The sequence below is a fragment of the Ambystoma mexicanum genome, chromosome 13 (genome assembly GCF_040938575.1).
Source record: "Ambystoma mexicanum isolate Mex_15411 chromosome 13, UKY_AmexF1_1, whole genome shotgun sequence".
Lineage (NCBI taxonomy): Eukaryota > Metazoa > Chordata > Amphibia > Caudata > Ambystomatidae > Ambystoma > Ambystoma mexicanum.
Window position 1 is genome coordinate 1911970 of NC_090938.1, and position 13273 is coordinate 1925242.

Here is a 13273-nt window from a genome sequence, read left to right on the forward strand (position 1 = left end):
AAATGAACAATCCCACTCAACCTTCAGCAAGCCCTCCCCTCCAGCATCAGAGATGAACAATCCTACTCAACCTTCAGCAAGCCCTCCCCTCCAGCATCAGACATGAACAATCCTACTCAACCTTCAGCAAGCCCTCCCCTCCAGCATCAGAAATGTACAATCCTACTCAACCTTCAGCAAGCGTGTCCAAACCTGTGACGTACACCACCTCTCACTGCCTTTCTGGTTCCTTACCACGATGTTTCACTGGTGCACACGCCCTGATACCCACGGGTTTGGGCGTTACATAGATGTAATACATACATAAATAAAGAGCTGGGCAGACTGAGGCAGAGTTGCACAACGATTTTATTCCAACTCCAGAACTTCTTGACAAGAGCAGCACAAAGATGACAAACAGCACAATCTGAAACGCAGAATGGCAAGGCCACCCCTTTAAGAGCATGACCCCTGAATAAAAAGGACCCAGCCCTTTGGGTCAACACCATATGCAAACGAGGAACAGTAGATTGCTAGCCAATCTCTAAATGTGACTTTTATTTTTCTGTTAGCTTTGGAATGTTGTCGGTGGTGTAGTTTTCCCATTTCCACTTGTGCTATGTCATACCTGCCCCATCTCCTTTCCTTCCACTTCCCCCCAGTTCCATCAGACGCACCTCACTTACACCGGGGTGAGTGGGGGTAAGTCACAGCCAGGCATTTCCAGGCATCTGAGACACAAATCCACTAGGCCAGACCCCTTCTCTATCGTTGACGATCTCTGTTGCCTTAGAGGTGCCAGAGGGGGATTACCGGAGCCATGGGGCACGGTAATTGGTGGTTGTACATGTGTCTTGTGTAAGGCATGTGGAGTTCACTTCTTCCTGGTAGATTGCACCTGGGGACGGGGTGTGATATTGCTTCAAACCTTTTTAAATCACTTAAGAGTCTGTCCCCACAAGTGTACTCTTTATTATTTTCCAAGCAATGTGTGCTTGGCAGCCATGTTTGAAAAAAGGACACCTCTCGGTCATGGGCTATCTCCTCAGGAAGAAACAATGCTCCTAAATCACCACTTGGAATCCACCCACGAGCCCTCCTGGAATCCAACTATGAGTACTCTTGGAACCCACCCATGAACACTCTTGCAATCCACCTATGAGTACTCTTGGAATCCACCCATGAACACTCTTGGAATCCACCTATGAGTACTCTTGGAATCCACCCATGAACCCTCTTGGAATCCACCCATGAACCCTCTTGGAATCCACCCTTGAGTACTCTTGGAATCCACCCATGAGCCCCCTTGGAATCCACCCACGAGCCCTCCTGGAATCCACCTGTGAGCACTCTTGGAATCCACCCCCAAGCCCTCCTGGAATCCACCTATGAGTACTCTTGGAATCTACCCATTGACCCTCTTGGGATCCACCCATGAGTGCTCTTGGAATCCACCCTTTAGTACTCTTGTAATCCACCCAGGAGCACTCTTGGAATCCACCTATGAGTACTCTCGGAATGCACCAATGAACATTCTACAAAACCACTCATGAGTACTATTGGAATCAACCCATGAGTACTAAAATCCACCCATGAGCCCTCTTGGAATCCACCCAGAAGCACTCTTGGAATCCACCCTTGAGTACTCTTGGAATCCACCCACGAGCACTCTTGGAATCCATCCATGAGTACTCTTGTAATCCACCCATGACTCACCTTGAAATCCACCTACAAGTATTATTGGAATCAACCCGTGAGTACTATTGGAATCAACCCTTGTGTACTATAATCAATCCATGGGACCTTTTGGAATCCACCCATCAGAACTATTGAAATCCAGCCATGAACACTCTTGTAATCAACCCATGAGCACCCTTGAAATTCACCTATCAGCCCTCTTGGAATCCACCCATGAGTACTGTTGGAATCCTTCCATGAGCCCTCGTGGAATCGACCCATGAACCCCCTCGGAAACCACCTATGAGTCCTATTGGAATCCATCCAGGCATACTCTTGCAATCCACCCATGAGTACTCTTGAAATCCACCCATTAGTCACCTTGGAATCCACCTATAAGTACTATTGGAATCAACCCATGAGCACTCTTTGAATCCACCCATGAGTACTATTGGAATCCACCAATCAGTCCTCTTGGAATCCACCCAGAAGCACTCTTGGAATCCACCCTTGAGTACTCTTGGAATCCACCCATGAACCCCCTTGAAATCCACCTATGAGTCCTATTGGAATCCATCCAGGCATACTCTTGCAAACCACCCATGAGTACTCTTGGAATCCACCCATGAGTCCCCTAGAACTCACCTATGAGTACTATTGGCATCAACCCATGAGCACTCTTTGAATCGACCCATAAGTGCTATTGATATCAACCCATTAGTACCATAATCCACCCATGAGCCCCCTTGGAATCCACCCATCAGTCCTCTTGGAATCCACTCACGAGCCCTCTTGTAATCCAACCAATTATTACTCTTGGAATCCACCTATGAGCCCTCTTGAAATCCACCCTTGAGCCCTCTTGGAATACACCCATTGGCCCTCTTAGAATCCACCCATGAGTACTCTTGGAATCCACCCATGAGTACTCCTGGAATCCATCCATGAGCACTCTTGGAATCCACCTGTCAATCCTCTTGGAATCCACCTATGAGCCCTCTTGAAATCCACCCTTGAGCCCTCTTGGAATACACCCATTAGCCCTCTTTGAATCCACCCATGAGTACTCTTGGAATCCACCCATGAGTACTCTTGGAATCCATCCATGAGCACTCTTGGAATCCACCTGTAAATCCTCTTGGAATCCACCTATGAGCCCTCTTGAAATCCACCCTTGAGCCCTCTTGGAATGCACCCATGAGCATTCTTGGAATCCACCCATGAGTTCTCTTGGAACCAATCCATGAGAACTCTTGGAATCCATCCACGAGCACTCTTGGAATCTACCCATCAGTACTCTTGGAATCCACCCATGAGTACTCTTGGATTCCACCCATGAGTACTCTTGGAATCCACCCGTCAGTACTGTGGGAATCCACCCATGAGCACTCTTGGGATCCTCCCATGAGTTCTCTTGGAACCCATCCATGAGTACTCTTGGAATCCATCCACGAGCACTCTTGGAATCCACCCATGAGTATTCTTGAACCCAGCCTTATGCAGGATCCTTCCGCCAGACTTCGTGGAAGTGCTGGCTTAGTGCTTGGAAATCCTAGATCTGTTGGAAGGTTGACTTAGGAAGTTTACACTGACAGCATGGGCTTGGGATATTCATTATTTGGGTGGAATTTGTTGAGGCATACGGTGGGCACGACTATAGCTGCTTGATACAGACAGAATGCCACTCACTACACGCACTGGATACACGTCTGTAGAATGTCCCATGGATGAGTAAGCAATGAGGAGCAGTGGCCATCCTTTCCTTCTGCCACGCGGTCAAACATGGCGGATATGCACTCTCTCTCTCCAGGGGCTGCTCGCGAGGTTCTCTCAGGCTCCAGAAGCTTCCAGCCACTTATGAGGACTAGACCTGGCCTAGGTCTAGGAGAAGAGGTTGACTTCGGCTTGGGCGTAAGAAGCGGTCAAGACATCTGGATTCAAAGAAGGCACGGGCACAAAACACAGCAACAGTTCCTGTTACAACCAATTGAAGATAATCGTTAAATAGCAGATAATCAATGTGTATCATTGGGTGTGTGCAGAGCAGAGACAGCATCAAATCCTGGGAGAGCAGAGGTGCAGCACTGGAAGTGGAAGAGCAAAGGGACCACAACATAGCAAGCAAGAGCAGAGGGAGCAGAGAGAGCATCCGAGCAAGCGAGAGCAGAGCAGCGGCACCACGACGCGAAAGAGCAGAACAACAGCACCAGAACATGGAGAGCAACAGCATCATATAAGAGTAGAGGGACCAGATCAAAGCAAGCAAGAGCAGAGGGAGCAGAGAGAGCATCCAAACAAGCGAGAGCAGAGCAACAGCAACACAACGCGGAAGAGCAGAACAACAGTAGCAGAACATGGGAGAGCAACAGCACCAGAACATGCAAGAGCAACAGCACCAGAACATGGGAGAGCAACAGCATCACAAAAGAGTAGAGGGACCAGAGCAAAGCAAGCAAGAGCAGAGAGAGCATCCGAGCAAGCGAGAGCAGAGCAACAGCATCACAGCGCGGAAGAGCAGAACAACAGCAGCAGAACATGGGAGAGCAAGAGCAACAGCACCAGAACATGGAAGAGCAACAGCAGCAGAACATGCAAGAGCAACAGCACCAGAACACGGAAGAGTACCAGCTTCATGAAAGAGTAGAGGGACCGGATCAAAGCAAGTAGGAACAGAGACAGCATCCGAGCAAGCGAGAGCAGAGCAACTGAATCACAATGCAGAAGAGCAGAACAACAGTAGCAGAACGTGGAGAGCAACAGAACCAGAACATGGAAGAGCAACAGCACCAGAACATGGGAGAGTAACAGCATCATAAAAGAGTAGAGGGATCAGATCAAAGCAAGGAGGAACAGAGACAGCCTCAGAGCAACAGCATCACAACGCGGAAGAGCAGAACAACAGTAGCAGAACATGAGAGAGCAACTGCACCAGAACATGCAAGACAACAGCACCAGAACATGGGAGAGCAACAGCACCATAAAAGACTAGAGGGACTAGATCAAAGCAAGCAAGAGCAGAGAGAGCATCCGAGCAAGCAAGAGCAGAGCAACAGCATCACAACATGGAAGAGCAGAACAACAATAGCAGAACATGGAGAGCAACAGCACCAGAACATGGAAGAGCAACAGCATCATAAAAGAGTAGAGGGACCAGATCAAAGCAAGCAAGAGCAGAGAGAACATCCGAGCAAGCGAGAGCAGAGCAACAGCATCACAACGCAGAAGAGCAGAACAACATTAGCAGAACATGCAGAGTAACAGCAGCAGAACATGGGAGAGCTGAGCAACAGCACCAGAACATGGGAGAGCCGAGCAACAGTCTCAGAACATAGGAGAGCAACAGTACTAGAAAATGGTAGAGCAACAGCATCATATAAGAGTAGAGGGACCAGATCAAAGCAAGCAAGAGCAGAGGGAGCAGAGAGAGTATCCAAACAAGCGAGAGCAGAGCAACAGCATCACAACGCGGAAGAGCAGAACAACAGTAGCAGAACATGGGAGAGCAAGAGCATCACAAAAGAGTAGAGGGACCAGAGCAAAGCAAGCAAGAGCAGAGAGAGCATCCGAGCAAGCGAGAGCAGAGCAACAGCATCACAGCGTGGAAGAGCAGAACAACAGCAACAGAACATGGGAGAGCAAGAGCAACAGCACCAGAACATGGAAGAGCAACAGCACCAGAACATGGGAGAGCAAGAGCATCACAAAAGAGTAGAGGGACCAGAGCAAAGCAAGCAAGAGCAGAGAGAGCATCCGAGCAAGCGAGAGCAGAGCAACAGCATCACAGCGTGGAAGAGCAGAACAACAGCAACAGAACATGGGAGAGCAAGAGCAACAGCACCAGAACATGGAAGAGCAACAGCAGCAGAACATGCAAGAGCAACAGCACCAGAACACGGAAGAGCAACAGCTTCATGAAAGAGTAGAGGGACCGGATCAAAGCAAGTAGGAACCGAGACAGCATCCGAGCAAGCGAGAGCAGAGCAACAGAATCACAATGCAGAAGAGCAGAACAACAGTAGCAGAACGTGGAGAGCAACATAACCAGAACATGGAAGAGCAACAGCACCGGAACATGGCAGAGCAACAGCATCATAAAAGAGTAGAGGGATCGGATAAAAGCAAGGAGGAACAGAGACAGCATCCGAGCAAGCGAGAGCAGAGCAACAGCATCACAACGCGGAAGAGCAGAACAACAGTAGCAGAACATGGGAGAGCCGAGCAACAGCAGCAGAACATGGGAGAGCAACAGCACCATAAAAGAGTAGAGGGACTAGATCAAAGCAAGCAAGAGCAGAGAGAGCATCCGAGCAAGCGAGAGCAGAGCAACAGCATCACAACATGGAAGAGCAGAACAACAGTAGCAGAACATGGAGAGCAACAGCACCAGAACATGGAAGAGCAACAGCATCATAAAAGAGTAGAGGGACCAGATCAAAGCAAGCAAGAGCAGAGAGAACATCCAAGCAAGCGAGAGCAGAACAACAGCATCACACCGCAGAAGAGCAGAACAACAGTAGCAGAACATGCAGAGTAACAGCAGCAGAACATGGGAGAGCTGAGCAACAGCAGCAGAACATGGTAGAGACGAGCAACAGTCTCAGAACATAGGAGAGCAACAGTACCAGAACATGGGAGAGCAACAGCATCATATAAGAGTAGAGGGACCAGATTAAAGCAAGCAAGAGCAGAGGGAGCAGAGAGAGCATCCGAACAAGCAAGAGCAGAGCAACAGCATCACAACGCGAAGAGCAGAACAACAGTAGCAGAACATGGGAGAGCAACAGCACCAGAACATGCAAGAGCAACCGCACTAGAACATGCAAGAGCAACAACAACAGAACATGGGAGAGAAACAACATCACAAAAGAGTAGAGGGACCAGAGCAAAGCAAGCAAGAACAGAGAGAGCATCCGACCAAGCGAGAGCAGAGCAACAGCATCACAGCGCAGAAGAGCAGAACAACAGCAGCAGAACATGGGAGAGCAACAGCAGCAGAACATGGGAGAGCAACAGTACCAGAACATGGAAGAGCAACAGCAGCAGAACATGGAAGAGCAACAGCACCAGAACATGGAAGAGCAACAGCATCATAAAAGAGTAGAGGGACCGGATCAAAGCAAGGAGGAACAGAGACAGCATCCGAGCAAGCGAGAGCAGAGCAGCAGCATCACAATGCAGAAGAGCAGAACAACAGTAGCAGAACATGGGAGAGCCGAGCAACAGCAGCAGAACATGGGAGAGCAACAGCACCATAAAAGAGTAGAGGGACTAGATCAAAGCAAGCAAGAGCAGAGAGAGCATCCGAGCAAGCGAGAGCAGAGCAACAGCATCACAACATGGAAGAGCAGAACAACAGTAGCAGAACATGGAGAGCAACAGCACCAGAACATGGAAGAGCAACAGCATCATAAAAGAGTAGAGGGACCAGATCAAAGCAAGCAAGAGCAGAGAGAACATCTGAGCAAGCGAGAGCAGAACAACAGCATCACACCGCAGAAGAGCAGAACAACAGTAGCAGAACATGCAGAGTAACAGCAGCAGAACATGGGAGAGCTGAGCAACAGCACCAGAACATGGTAGAGACGAGCAACAGTCTCAGAACATAGGAGAGCAACAGTACCAGAACATGAGAGAGCAACAGCATCATATAAGAGTAGAGGGACCAGATTAAAGCAAGCAAGAGCAGAGGGAGCAGAGAGAGCATCCGAACAAGCAAGAGCAGAGCAACAGCATCACAACGCGAAGAGCAGAACAACAGTAGCAGAACATGGGAGAGCAACAGCACCAGAACATGCAAGAGCAACCGCACTAGAACATGCAAGAGCAACAACAACAGAACATGGGAGAGAAACAACATCACAAAAGAGTAGAGGGACCAGAGCAAAGCAAGCAAGAACAGAGAGAGCATCCGACCAAGCGAGAGCAGAGCAACAGCATCACAGCGCAGAAGAGCAGAACAACAGCAGCAGAACATGGGAGAGCAACAGCAGCAGAACATGGGAGAGCAAGAGCAACAGTACCAGAACATGGAAGAGCAACAGCAGCAGAACATGGAAGAGCAACAGCACCAGAACATGGAAGAGCAACAGCATCATAAAAGAGTAGAGGGACCGGATCAAAGCAAGGAGGAACAGAGACAGCATCCGAGCAAGCGAGAGCAGAGCAGCAGCATCACAATGCAGAAGAGCAGAACAACAGTAGCAGAACGTGGAGAGCAACAGCACCAGAACATGGAAGATCAACAGCACCAGAACATGGGAGAGCAACAGCATCATAAAAGAGTAGAGGGACCGATCAAAGCAAGGAGGAACAGAGACAGTATCCGAGCAAGCGAGAGCAGAGCAACAGCATCACAACAACATGTTCTGGTTCTGTTGCTCTGCTCTTCCGTGCTGTGATGCTGTTGCTCTGCTCTTGCAGAACATCACCAGAACATGGAAGAGCAACAGCATCATAAAAGAGTAGAGTGACCAGATCAAAGCAAGCAAGAGCAGAGAGAACATCCGAGAAAGCGAGAGCAGAGCAACAGCATCACAACGTGGAAGAGCAGAACAACAGTAGCAGAACATGGAGAGTAACAGCAGCAGAACATGGGAGAGCTGAGCAACAGCACCAGAACATTGGAAAGCAACAGCACCAGAACATGGGGGAGCCGAGCAACAGCAGCAGAACATGGGAGAGAAACAGCACCAGAACATGCCAGAGCAACAGCACCAGAACATGGAAGAGCAACAGCAGCATAAAAGAGTAGAGGGACATGATCAAAGCAAGGAAGAACAGAGACAGCATCCAACCAAGTGACAGCAGAGCAACCGCATCACAATGGGGAATAGCAGAGCAACAGCACCAGAACATGGGAGAGCAAAAGCACCAGAACACGAAAGAGCAACAGCATCATAAAAGAGTAGAGGGACAAGATCAAAGCAAGGAAGAACAGAGACAGCATCCAAACAAGTGAGAGCAGAGCAAAATCATCACAACGTGGAAGTGCAGAGCAGCAGCACCAGAACATGCAAGAGCAACAGCACCAGTACATGGGAGAACTGAGTAACAGCACCAGAACATGGAAGAGCAACATCACCAGAACAAGGAAGAGCAACAGCACCAGAACATTGGAGAGCCGAGCAAGAGCACCAGAACATGAAAGAGCAACATCATCATAAAAGAGTAGAGGGACCAGATCAAAGCAAGGAAGAACAGAGACAGCATCTGATCAAGCGAGAGCAGAGCAAAAGCATCACAACGTGGAAGAACAGAGCAACAGCAGCAGAACGTGGATGAGCAACAGTACCAGAACATGGAAGAGCAACAGCACCAGAACATGGAAGAGCAACAGCATCATAAAAGAGTAGAGGGACCAGATCAAAGCAAGCAAGAGCAGAGAAAGCATCCAAGCAAGCGAGAGCAGAGCAACAGCATCACAACGCGGAAGAGCAGAGCAACAGCAGCAGAACATGGGAGAACTGAGTAACAGCACCAGAACATGGAAGAGCAACATCACCAGAACACGGAAGAGCAACAGCACCAGAACATTGGTGAGCCGAGCAAGAGCACCAGAACATGAAAGAGCAACATCATCATAAAAGAGTAGAGGGACCAGATCAAAGCAAGGAAGAGCAGAGAGAGCATCCAAGCAAGCGAGAGCAGAGCAAAAGCATCACAACGTGGAAGAACAGAGCAACAGCAGCAGAACGTGGATGAGCAACAGTACCAGAACATGGAAGAGCAACAGCACCAGAACATGGGAGAGCAACAGCATCATAAAAGAGTAGAGGGACCAGAACAAAGCAAGCAAGAGCAGAGAGAGCATCCAAGCAAGCGAGAGCAGAGCAAAAGCATCACAACGCGGAAGAGCAGAGCAACAGCAGCAGAACATGCAAGGGCAACAGCACCAGAACATGGATGAGCAACAGTACCAGAACATGCAAGAGCAACAGCAGCAGATCATGGAAGAGCAACAGCATCATAAAAGAGTATAGGGACCAGATCAAAGCAAGGAGGAACAGAGACAGTATCCGAGCAAGCGAGAGCAGAGCAACAGCATCACAACGCAGAAGAGCAGAACAACAGTAGCAGAACATGGGAGAGCCGAGCAACAGCAGCAGAACATGGGAGAGCAAGCGCATCATAACATGGAAGAGCAACATCATCATAACAGAGCATTGGGTCAGCATCAAAGCAAGTGAGTGCAAAGAGAGCTTCAGGAAATGGCTCAAGAGACAGCATCAGAATATGTAAGAAGAGATAACACCGGACAAGCAAGAGCAGAGCAATAGCAATCAGAACATGGGAGGTGTGACACATCGAGAGTGTTTGTCCCTTCTCACCAGGGTGGAGCCATGCCCTGAGAGGCTAAGGAGGTGTGCCCGCCCTGCAAGATCCTCCCTAGAGGTCTGGGCAAGTGGGACCTGACTGGGAGTGGCTCCCTCTTTGTGAACAAGGACTCTCATTCCCGTGAGGAACTCCCTATACCAGCAACAATATCTACTTACAAGGAATTACCTTCTATTTTTTGACATTTATTTATTTATTTTAATTATGACATTTATATAACGCCCACACCATGAGGTATCACAGCGTTGGTAATACATGTGGCATTAGGTTACAGTGGACATTACTCATACTTGTTGAATAGCATGTTTTGACTAGTTTTTTTTCAGCACATTGTGCGACTGCTCATTTCTGATGTCCAACGGGACGGTGTTCCAGAGGGTAGGTGCAGTAACCCAGAAGCTACCACCTCCTGCCTTTTTACTCCTGAAGCAGGGGGTGACCAGGGACATACTGGCAGTGGATCTGAGGACTCTACCTAGGGGTTTCTGGTGAGTGTGTCATTGAGGTAAGTGGGTGCCACTTTGCAGATGTATTTGTGTGCAAGGTATAGAGTTTTGAACTCGATGCATTCTTTTACTGGCAGCCAGTGGACCTCTTGTCTGATGGCAGAGATATGATCAGAACGCTTAAGCCCAAGTGCCGGTAGCAGTGCTTTGTTCTGCAGTAGCTGTAGTTTGGCTAGGTAGGTGCCAGAGGTGCCCATGAGGAACACATTGCAATAATCCAATTTTTATAGGATGAGAGCGCGTGCAAGTGTGAGGCAGTTGGTAGGAGTCTGCTCAGTGAAATGAGCCGTAAGGTATATGCCGTGGCGGATGATAATGGATTTATGTGTTTCATCATGGTAAGCTCTGCTTCAAGGTGTACTCCCAAGGTTTTTACCTGTTTCCGGACAGAGATAGCGGTGCCATCTATGCGAATAGAGGAAAAGGACGGGTCTATGTTTTTTAGATGATGGGTAGAGCCCAGGTTGAGGAGCTCGGTTTTCTCGTCATTCAAGAAAAGGTTGTGTGTGGCCATCCAGTTTTGTATGGTAATGTAGATGGAATTGATTGTTTAGGTGTTCTGAGAGAAGTTACCTGTGATAGGAATGAGTATTTGGGTATCATCCACAAAGTCAGTGTAGATGACACCAAGGGAGTCCTGGAGGTCGAAGATGGGTTGGGTGTAGGTATTGTAAAGCATGGGTGATAGGCAAGATCCCTGAGGTACCACTAGGGGCACCGGGATAGGATCAGCAAAAGCTTCTCTAATGAACACTAGTGGGCTGGTGACTGAGGAAGCAACGTATCCAGGCAGGGGCACCGGGAGAAACGGAAGTGCTGGCTGAGATGCTGCCAGAGTGTGCCATAGTTGACTAGGTCGAAGGTGGCAGATAAATCCAGTAGTAGGCGTAGGCCTAAGTGCCTTGAGTCCCTGGTGAGATCCATTTGGTTTTTGAGATCTACTAGTGTTGTTTTTGTGCTGTATTTTGAGCAGAAGCCTGATTGCCTCCTTCCAAGCAAATGGTTAAGCTCTAGGAAATGCTTTACTTGGATGTAGGCCACGCGGTCAAGCATCTTGATGAGAAAGGGGATTGTGGTGATTGGCCTGTAGAGCAGCGGCTGTATACCTCTGCAGGAGATCCTGCCCCCTTCCTCCCATATGTTGATGACATGAGACTGTTCCGTGTTTGACACCAGCCGCTGTACCAATATCACAGCGTGTGTTTGAAAGAAGATACCCATTGATCCCCGAATTGATGACAACCTAAGGGAGGAACTCCCTGAAGGAATATGAAAAAAAACCAAGAAAAGAAGTTAGTGACATCATTAAAAGTATGCACAGCGTCCAAAGATACTGACTGAAGACAATGTATAAATCCTAGAAAAACTAATGACGAAGTACAGAATCAAATGAACTTTTAAAAACAAAGAAGATTACACGTGCACAAAGTACTGCAGAAAATCAACCCTTCAATAAATGTACAGACACTGAAACACAAGCTAGATTAAGTCATCATAGAAGCTGACTAATTACGTAGTGAATAGAACGCAGGCTTAGCCGCTATTGTATTGAAGCTGGACATCAGTATGATGAATTTAGTAAGGCAGGACCTATGAAGCGGGAAGGGAAAACTGAGTCGCAGCAAGAATAAGCAGAATCATGGAGCTGCAAGTCGAGGTTTTCTGGCCTGGAATCAAGACTGAAGCAGCCACGGTCAGCTCTCTATTCCGGAAATGACCGAACGTGCAGAGGATGAATCATCCCTTGTTAAGGTGAAAAGAAAGAACACCAAGAGTGCCACGTTTAATTCATTTAGAGCATTTAAAACATGTAAAATGGTGTCACGGCTCGCTCCCTTCGCTCCCGTTCCCGCCACTTGGGGGCATGTTTTGGGGTTTATTCCCTACTGGACATTTCCTCCGAACCTTATGCTACAGTGTCCTGATGAATTGGGAGCGCTAAAACCTTATTTCCCAAATTACTTCCCTTCCGGATCCATTCCAGGTTTTTGGCAGCCAGCATGCTACTGCTACTTTAATCAAATGACTATGCTTCCCAGAATGCCTGGCTCACTGCTTCACCTCCTCCCTTGCAGGACAAGGCTGGGTGGAGGATAGGCAACACCTGTGGCTGCAGGTGCAGCAGGCAGCACGCCTGAGGGGTGTGCTCGTTAAGCAGCTTTAAAAGCCTCAGTTTGCTTCAGTCCAGCGCTGGTCATTGTTGCTGTGTTCCTGTTGTGACTGGTCCCTTGTTCCTTGTCCCTAGCTTTTGTGCCTAGCACCTAGTTCTTGTTCCTTGTTCCTAGCTTTTGTGCCTAGTACCTAGTTCCTGTTCCTTGTTCCTAGCTTTTGTGCCTAGTACCTAGTTCCTGTTCATTGTTCCTAGCATTTGTGCCTAGTACCTAGTTCCGTTTCCATTCCTAGCGTTTGTGCCGAGTTCCTACTTCCTGTTCCTTGTTCCTTGCTTTTGTGCCTAGTGCCCAGTTCCTGTTTCTTGTTCCTCTGCCCTGGATTTCGGATTTTTGTGCTTAATTGATTTCTGCTCACTGGATTTCCCTTCCTGTCTTCCTCTGTCTGCAGGCAGCCTGTCTCTGTGCTTTACCCTTTGATGCTGCCCAATTCGCCTGTGTTTCTGTTTCTTTGTTGCTGTCCTTTGCTACTGAAAAACCTGATGCTTTAGTCTTTCCCTTTATAGATTTAGCTTCCTGCCTCAAGGTTTCCTTTTGTGATATCATTTTCCCTGCTCCTGATCCTTACTTTCTATTGGGATCCATTCCATGTTTTCCATCTCACTTCTG

At 48.4% G+C, this 13273-nt stretch overlaps 1 protein-coding gene across 2 annotated transcripts in view; it reads right to left on the reverse strand.

The window, feature by feature from the left end:
• Nucleotides 1-336: 336 nt before the first annotated feature.
• KCNC4 (potassium voltage-gated channel subfamily C member 4) overlaps nucleotides 337-13273 on the reverse strand; it is a 430144-nt gene continuing 417207 nt past the window's right edge. Inside the window, exon 6 of one of the 2 annotated variants that reach the window (XM_069632972.1) lies at nucleotides 337-3587. The gene's annotated coding sequence lies outside the window, so the exon portion shown is untranslated. Of the gene's footprint in view, nucleotides 3631-13273 lie in introns of both variants that reach the window. The other variant, XM_069632971.1, reaches the window with a different exon arrangement.